This window comes from Diorhabda sublineata, chromosome 5, assembly GCF_026230105.1.
Source record: "Diorhabda sublineata isolate icDioSubl1.1 chromosome 5, icDioSubl1.1, whole genome shotgun sequence".
Classification (NCBI taxonomy): domain Eukaryota; kingdom Metazoa; phylum Arthropoda; class Insecta; order Coleoptera; family Chrysomelidae; genus Diorhabda; species Diorhabda sublineata.
Genome location: NC_079478.1, coordinates 7761405 through 7771517, shown reverse-complemented (window position 1 = coordinate 7771517; position 10113 = coordinate 7761405). Strand labels below are relative to the sequence as shown.

Sequence of the window (10113 nt, the reverse complement as noted above, 5' to 3'; positions counted from 1 at the left end):
CTACTTTGAGACTAGAGTGCAGTCATAGTTCATTTCAAGGAAAAATCTTTAAACTCCGATTTCTACAAGAGTCTATTGGAATGTTGTGCGAATGAAGACATGAAAATTGGTCTTTCTTCATCATCATAACATAACATCATAAGTTTTTGACAGTTGTCTGTCAATTTTAGCTTTTCTCACCAAATTTAGCACAATATGACATTTAGCTTTTTAAAAAATTACTTTCCATTTATTTTTCATTCATCTATTTTCTTTTTATTTAAGTCATGTTTCAATAAGAGAACTCTTCTTATTTCGTTTTAGTATGAAATTTTATTAAATTTTCCATTTTTTGGAGCAAATATAAAATTATTTATATATTACATATTCACAATGCTGACATTATAAGAAATTATTAGTTAAATATGATCACAAAATATTAAAAACACATTTTTCCAGATTGAATAGTATTTACATGAAATAAGACTTAACTTATTTCAATTTTTCATTAGCGCTTACATTAATTGTTTTATTAGAATGTTGAATGTTGGATTTTCTTCTAGTGGATGCCATCTTTGACTATTCATATATAGAGGTCTATTTGTTCATTTCTTATTTAGAATCTATGCTAATATGAACGTCTTTCAAATAACAAAATTTTAAATATCTACATATTTTAATTATAGTGGAATAACGTCGTTTCCGTAAAAATCGGAGTAAGTGTGTAAATTTAGGAAACTGAATAAATATGACAACATAGTTGACATGACTTAGTTGGATGCTGGAGATCAGTCGCTGACCTTGCACGACGGCCTCTCAGGCCTCCCAAACCGGACTACCACGCAGTTACAACCGGATGTACCGAGCACCGAACCACTAAAAAAAAATAAAAAGATAAAGACGAAGACGTTACGAACACGCTATGTACCAAAGGAAAAAAAACATTATTTTTTAAATGCTAACAAAACGAATAAGAAATTACTCACGCGAATAAAAAGAGAAATAATGATATCGACAATTTTCTTCACCGGATATTATTGCTGTGAATCGCTTACATACGGATTTATAGAAGAAGCAATTTACTAAGTTGCACAGGGTGAGTCATGAGAAATTTTACATACTTCCGCCATATGTATAGTCCCTCATGTGGCTACTAAAAAGTGTCAACTCCTCTTCTTTATTAATTTACAGGGTTAATTTGATTTTTTAAATTTTTTCACGATGCAGTACCCACTATCAAGCATTCGACTGTTATTAGCTATGTATGGGAATTACAGGACCGGCTTTGGAAAAATCAATTTAGGGATTCGTATTAAATATTGCACCATGTATAACATTTTTTTTAAATGCAATAAGTGATTCTCCAACTACATAAATAACCAATGAAAACGTCATATGCGGAAATGTTGTCGATAAAATCTTATCAAAAATAGAACAAAAAACAATAACTAATAACAATAACAAACAACAATTTAACAACAAAAACTGTTGTTGTCGATTATTAATATTCTCTGTTGTCATAGTCCGCCATGTATGCAGGCAACTTCCGTTTCAAATCCGCATTTCGGATTTTACAACTTACAACAAAGAATTTTATTGTTAAAATATTTAATTTTTCAACATGATTTCCTTAGCATAAGAGCTTCCAGATTTTGCGAAACATCCACAAAAATATCTTCTAAAAGTTCCACGGAATACACGATGATCTCTGCCACCAATTCTTCATTTGTCTCAAATCGTTCTTATGGCAAATAAGGCAATAAATCTCAACGCCGTTTGGTTTCAGTTTCTACAACAATAGCGCTCAAATTGCCGTGTTGTAGCGATAAAATAAAACTTTTCGCTATGTATACCTGTTAGCAAATCAGCATAATCTAAGCAATTGAAGATTTCACCTTTGGAAATCCAAAATAGTGTAATCCTGATCTTAATAGATGGAAAAAAGTATTTTTTTCGTTTGAGCGAGCTTATGATCAGCATTAAGCGATTACGAACCCCATCTTATAATATTTCAAGGTAATAATTTTAGTGTTAAATACTAAATTTTGTACGCCTTGTTGCCACTTTCCACACCCAGATTTTTCATTTTTTATAGTGATGAAATACTTTTTTAAGTTGTTAATTTGTTACATTTGTATTAAACAAAATTGAATAGTTTGTTTTTGCTTTGAAAAAATATCCATATTTAACAATTTATGTATTAAAATTTATGCAAATGCATAACTTATTATCAATTCATTATAATATTTGTTATTTACAGTTAAGATGTAACATTTTTTAGTTCCTTATCAAAATATTCGACAAAACTATCCAACAAGAATTTTTAACCGTTTTGTAAGCCGGAAACAATTAAAATGTTTTGGTTAAACTTCTAAAGAAAAATATCATTGTTGACTCAGCATTATTTAAACATATCAAAATTTTCTCTATTTGAAAAGAAATGTCGTTTAAATTGTTTGCTTTCGTTAGTATTTTGTATGAGAACTACAAACATTATATATTCTCAGTACGCAAAAATGTTTTACTATCATATTCATGTCGAATAATGCTATAAAATTGAATTATTCTCTAGAAAAATTCTTCTACATATATGGAGAATTTCCAGCCACATCGCTACTATTTCCAGTAAAATAACTCACAAAAAAACAATCTAGAAGAATAAACTCTAAGGCTCAACATAATCTAACGAGCCCCAAAGAAATAAACACACCAAGGAAGTCTATCAACAACAAGAATTAACTAACATTAAAGGTTGTAAATCTGCCTACTAGTAATGACAGGTATGATAATCATTAGACAATAGATGCTCATTGTTTGTTACAAGATATAGAATGACGACGTAGTCATTACACCATGAAATTTAAGATGACAGTAACAGTTGACACTGTCACGGCCGCGTTCCGGTCAATTCTTTTTTGCAACAAATATTTAAATATTCCTATCGCAATTACCAAATATCAAAGACGCCCTTATAATACCTTTTCTTACGACAAAAGAAGTGAATTTTACTCGTTTACGTATTCAGATCAAAGAAGCCGACCCATTATTTGTATTGAATAAAATTTTTGGTTTGTTTTCGATTGTTGGCAGAAGCGGTCAAGTCAAGCCACTGTCCTTGTTTTTTTAAATACACATTTTATTTAGGAAATACAAGACTAGTTCTTACATGAGTTACTAAAAGCTGCCATTCTTTAACTATTGGTGCTCAAAAATCTGTTGCATGAGGCCAGTCTCGGTAAAATATACGAGAATGGTCACAGAAGTACCTCGCCCAACAAAGAAAACGTAATCTGCTTTCAGCTCCATACACTTTCCCCAACGATGTTCAATAAGTTCGATTCTTTTTTTATAATAACAATCGTCAAGTTCCTCAAAATAGCCATTAAATATCGACACCACCTCTTTATTGTTGAAAAATCTGCCTGGGAACAGAAAATAATCCGAGGGGGCTAAATCTGACGATTAGGGTGCATAAGGTAGCAATTCAAATTTTAGTTCATCAATTTTGGCCATTGCAATAGAGGATATGTGAGCTGGTGCATTGTTTTGATAAAACAACACTTTCTTCTTAGCCCAATGCGGCCGTTTTTACTTGATTGTCTCACTCAAACATTGCAATAAGTTCGCCGTTGATAGTTATTCCTTTTTCAAGATGGTCAATGAAAATTATCGCACGTGCATTCCAAAAAACCGACAGTCTTTTCAGTCCATTATTTTGATTGTTCTTTGATTTTGGATGTAGACCCACGGACCCATGGACCCACGTTTCATCCATGGTTATAAAACGGCGCAAAAATTAGGCTTTATTTCTGTAAAACATTGCCAAACACATATCTTAACAATGCTGTTTCTGTTCCATTGTGGGCAAACGCGGCATCCATCTTGCGCACAGCTTTCTCATGTGCAAATTTTCAGTTAGTATGCAATGTACCACTATACACAGTCGACGATCATCCAGTACCGCTTTGTGGATTTTCCTCAACATTTCTGAAGTCGTCACCTCATTTGGTCGACCACTGCGATACTGGTCTTCGCAGGCCTCGTTTAAATCTGCTATCCAATATTTTACTGTTGATAAGGAAGGAGCAGTCTCACCCAGAGTAGAATCTAGTTCAGCTTTCATATTAGTTGGAGTAATGCCTTTCAAATCAAAGTATTGTATTACATAGCGATGACCAATTTTTCCATGTTTCCTTAGAAAACGTTCATTATCGATAACTTCCAAACAAATACTAAACACCGTGACGTGTTCACACTTGAAACATATACTGGATAGATTTTGTAGATACTTTCTAATACAGTGGTATTTTTCAAGAAACTAGAGCCATCTCTAGGTCAGGCCAGTTACTTCTGGGACCATCCTGTAATATGAGTCTTTTTTATAAATAATGATCAGACGGTATGTGTGCACATTAAATAGAATATGTACTCTGCAACTCTGGGAGTCGTGTTTCTAAAAGCCAAGACTTTTACACCAGAAGAACTTGTTTGCCGTATTCCATCATAATTGGAAATATGGATGATTACAACGGATCTCTTATAGTCATTTAGGTGTAGATCTAGGATTTCAGGAAATTTGTAGAAAATAACTTTAACTTTGATTATTTCTTGCCACATTAAACTTTTGTTTACATACAACAAGTTGGCATAAATCAGTTGCATGCTATAGGCATTCATAGGCGAAAATTTGTCTAAGTGGAGGTGGTGACATCACATCTGTGAGTAGGGTGGAAAGCAACCGTAGTTGCCAAAAATTACATAACAAGAATAATTGTACCATACAAATTGTTAACAATATTAAACTACCACGAGTAAAGAAACTCCACCTGTAATTGTCAATAACTATAATATTGTTTCTATTAATTATAATTATCGTGTTGACAAAAATTAATAATATAATGTTTTTTACCGCTCAATGGAATGTCATTTTGAATAGATAAAAAAGGGAAAATTCAGAAACTGAGTGTCTTGTCGTAAACATTGTCAGCAATATTTATTATTTAAAACAAACCTGTCAGCTACATGCAAATCTAATTAAAACATTGAACAAAAACATGATTTTTACTAGTAAGTCCAGTGGAAATGGTTTAGAGAAGTGTACTTATCGCATTACATTATACAATAACTGTAAATCTTATTTTTCTAATTATTTGGAAACTTATTCCATGGAGTACTATTATACTTACCAAGAAATTCAGCAAGATTGTATTGTTAACAACAGTAATTGTTAATTTGATTACATAAGTTCAAACCTTCGACAAACCCGGATTATGAAATGATTATAGAGAGAAGGAAAACGTAATGAAGCAGCTAAACGATTTTTATTTTCGAAAATATCATGGGATGCTTACAAAATCTACTTCCTACTGAATTCAATGACCTCCTTCAGGCGGATTAGTGAGATATGAAACGTATTATCCATAATGTATTTTCCCGTTAAGTTTTACATCAATAGCTGAAATGCCAGTATAACTTGTTTGTAAAACATACGAGACTTGTGCTTCCTCCAGCCTCTGGCCATAATACGGTACCACAAATTCGTAATATACGTTTAAATTCGTTAATATTCATTTATGTTGATTTTAATAGAAATCACACTGAAGACTCATTAAGGTAGAAAAATTATTTAATAATTTAATTATTATTTATAATAAATTGTTTCGGTGTATTTGTAAAAATTAAAAGGTACCTCAGATCAAACTATGTAAACTGTATCAAAATTTAGCTGATTTAGCTGATAACAACTCACCGCTTTCTAATAAAAAACGAAATGTAAACACCATCTAAATAGTTTAAGTTGCGACCGAATCCCTTGAAACGAGACAATGTAGAAATTGGAATATTTTTTTCTTATGATTTCTACAGAATTTCAGAAGCAAACAGTTCTAGATCCAAATATTCCACCCAATAATTGACTTTAAAATTTCTCTTATGGCTGTTGACACTGTTAAATAAGAATGATCTAGCTCAGCTATATTGGAAAATTTTGTTTTTCTTGTCTATATGAACACACACAAAACAGTTAATTTTTGGAGGGTATATAATGTCGAATGTTTTTTACCATATGATTTCGCTGGTAAGTTTTTCTTATATCTTAACATGGTCATAAAATTATAGTCATCTTTAACAATACCCGTGTGTTTTAAGCAAATTTATTGGGGAACAGAATTAATAGAATAGAAAGAATTGTACCACCACAAATTTACTAAATTTACTTCAGACAGATAGAGGACGTTTCAGTCACGAAACTGGAATTTTATTAATGTAGTGGGAGATCGCTAACAAATTAATTTCCTCAGAAACTAGAATGTTGGAAATGAATAAAACAGAAGTGACTACTGAGCCATAATACGTGAACAAAGAAAAACTCCAAAATTTCAAGTCATATCATATTACTATCGGTTTCCTTAAAAATATGAATTTTCAATGAAAGAGGCACTGAAATTAGAGACAATTTGAAATTTTTAACATGAGTAAAGACTACAAAAAAATTGTTTTTGTGCTCTTTTCTTGTCAAGTATATAGGTCTCTTCGATACATTTGATTTTTGATTGTCCGGGCTCTATATCAAAAAGGCTTTGAATGGAGAACGCGAGAAACTGAATCTCTATGTAACATTATTTTGAAGGCTCTTTCATATACTTCTTGTTGGCGAGTATTCTCCCTGAAGGGCGCTAGAACAGAAGTTTAACGTTAATAAGCTGTTTTTGCCAACCTTGAATTTTCCAGCGCAAGCTCCCGTCGTGGTTTTTAAATCATTTTTATACCATTTTCTGCTTTTCTTTGAAAGTTTTTTATTTGCTTATTACCGAGTTGTAAGCCTTTTCGTTCATCTCTTCGCTAGGAATATTCGCTGATATGTACTTGCCCAGAAAGGTTCTTGTCTATGCTTTTCAAATATCTTATTACCAATACCTCCTTCAAAAATACTGAGAATGATCTTCAAGGCTAATGTATCTATTACCAGATGTGAAGGCTTAAAATGTTTAATGCTCTTAAGTGCTCTGGCTCGATACGACGTCGTAGATCCGATGATACAATACCACGTCTATATATATTATAGAGAGTTTTCTTCTTTCTACTCTAACTTACTTAAGTACAACTATATCTTATGTCATCACCTTTAGGATTTATTAGTTTTAGTGGTTATGTGTAGCAGTCTCTTGGATGGTAATATAGAAAACGAGGTGTAACATCTTTTTTGAATATACTAATGAGCTTCAACAACGTAGCAATACATTTACGTGTTCTAGTTTGCATAGAATCCCTTCTTTTCAAAGTCATATACACGTTCCACTAAAAAATTATGTAGTTCGGAAAAAAGGACATGAAAATTGTTACTCTACGCAGAAATTCTTATGATTTGAAAAAAGTTAGTTGGTAGTTTTATTTGCTACATCCTATATGGATATAGAGAAGTTTTAATCAACCTTGTATGTTTATTCAGTTCCGTTTGGTCATCCGTTATATGCAAGCACATGTATTCCATCCAATAGTCAATTTGTGTTAATGTTATTTCCAAAGAAATTGCGTGAACCCAACGATTGTAAGGCGATGATAGATAATTCGATAACGGATCGGAGGATCGGATCAAAAACGAAACGGGAAGTCTTATTCCTCCTTTCTCTCAACTAGAGATGGGCAACTACCAGAAGTTGTCGAAATAATTTTGTGCTTCCAGCTTTGCTGGCGTTAAGATGGTGAATTAATTGTATATTATTCAATGAACGCTTTATACATTTTTGTCAACATTGTACTATTAACCTTTGTCTATATGATAATTATAATTATTAATAGTAATATCACTACTATTATCAACAGTGACAGGTGAATTTTCTTCATATAAGTAGTATCTACTTGTCCTTGTACAAATAAAAATAATATCAAAGTAAATCTTCCTAGACCAGATTCGAACCCAGGACCTCCAGTTTGAATGCATGGAGCATTAACACTGAGCTGTCAATGACATAAATGTCATTGTCAAGGCTTGGGCAAAGGACTGACAATGCCAAAAAAATGTTGCCTTATTATACAGTGAGCACGTGAAAGTTGGAACAAAATGAATTTACTCTTTAATTGTGACTGATTTGTCTTTTGACAATCTCAAAGCTTCAACGTAAACTTTTGACTTGAGGTATCTCAAAATGGGTATTCTCGTATATATCGTGTATAATCTTGCTTGTATCATTCTGAATTGAAATGTCATACAGTAGCTGACAATTTTAAAAATTTAGTTGACGATTTGTAAACGTTAATAGAACATGGTCTGGCAAGTATCATCTATTTTAGCCCGCATGATAACTATCTATGATACTCAGTATGCTCTCCTATTGTCCATTGAAGATCCTCCGGTGGCCAGTATCTACCGTTGTGTCTATTTTCCGTACTATTGAAACAGAAGGTTCGTTCAATCCCATCCCAACCCATCGTTGTGAATCGGTGCATTACCATTGTCCCATATCGACACAAAAAATCTGATTTATTACGTGTAAACATGGCCAAATACTGCTCTGAATCACCAACACGTTGTTGTTTGTGAGTAAACGCGGCACCCACTTTAAAAAAAGCTTTCTCATGATTAAATGTTCATGCATAATTGTAAACACACTACCTTCTAATATCTACGGATTCAGCTAACTCATGCAATTTCAATTTACGATTAGATACAACCAATTTGTGGACTTTTTAGCTGTTTTCTGGACCAACCAATTCAATTGGACGAACAAAATGTTCACTATCATCGGTGTCTGTAGGACCATGTTTTAATTCAGTAAACCAATTATCAATGGTTTGGAGCAGAGACCGGATAATACGTTTGGAGCCATTGTTGAGCTTGTACAGTATTTTTTTTCATCAAGAAGCAATGATGAATTAACACACGAAGTAATTTTGAAAATAACAAAAGTAGCTGAACTCATAATGACACCCAAATCAAGGAAATCACTAAACATATCTTCACTGAGGCTAATATCACTACTACTAATAGTATCAAATTTGAGAAAATACTACTTGAAGGAAAAACTCAGGATAACCGACGTCATATCAAAATCACTAGAAGACATCTGTCTTTCTAAATTTGGCACAGGCATTTGACAAAGTTTGGCATGAAGAATTTAAATTTAAACTGAATAAACTCTTGCCTAAACAATATACAGAACTAGGGAGTTGTGTGTAAAAGAATGGGCTAGAAAAACAAAAAAAAATACTTACTCAGACTTGAAGGAAATCATCAATTGCTATGGTAAGACTCAAGTGGAGTCAATTTATTCTTTATAAAATTTCCTCTTGAATATGCACAAAAAATATTTCATAATACCAATAACTTATTGCTGTTTATTGCATGTTTCCCAACTCTAAGCTCTAGGATTTTCGTTGTATGTAACAATATCTTTTCAGAACCAGTCTTACTAGCAATTAGTGATTCTTCTTTGAAATTATTTTATTAACTTCTAATTTGAATTCGATAGTAATTGACATTCTAGCAGTTTCAATTGATTGCGGTAAGTAGCAAGTAAATCGTGAGAATGTTCAAGCGGTTTGAACTGATTTAAGTACCGCTAAACGATTTCTCATTACAATATTTAATATCCACTTACGTACGCATGATACCAATTTTTAATTGGAACGGAATTTTCTCCAATTACTAACTTAAACACACGCTAAGCTGGAGTTTTTTGTCAAACATGGATTAGTTTACATACTAAGGTAGAATGCTATTGTCCAAATTGATAATTTGAGGATATTACCAAATACAAACATTATTTGCCTATGATAGGATCATTTTAAGGTACATGTCCATCTAAGACAAAACAGTTTCGAGAGTAATCTCGAGACTCTAGTCGCAGATGTATATGGGACAAGTCTCCGAGAGCGCACCCGATCACAGATAGACACGCATATCCCCACATGATGGAAAAGTTTCAGAAGTCTCGGAGTGTTGTGATTTTAATGGATGGAGTATGAAGTCATGGAGTTGATTTATCTCTTTGAGGAACATGAGTTTTTATGGAATGTACAACATATAATGTATAAAAATCGCTATAAAACTTTTTCACTCTCCGTGTTTGGGCAATTTTTTGTGCCACAATAAAAGCAAACACGTGATGTGTTTCGATTTATATGAATAAAACAATT

General features: G+C 32.6%; 1 long non-coding RNA gene across 1 annotated transcript; it reads right to left on the bottom strand.

The window, feature by feature from the left end:
• Window positions 1-292: 292 nt before the first annotated feature.
• Window positions 293-9523, bottom strand: LOC130444176 (uncharacterized). The gene is made up of 2 exons (XR_008909923.1): window positions 9190-9523; window positions 293-855 (listed from the first exon to the last, which is right to left on the bottom strand). It is a non-coding gene; the product is annotated as an uncharacterized LOC130444176 (long non-coding RNA).
• Window positions 9524-10113: the final 590 nt, after the last annotated feature.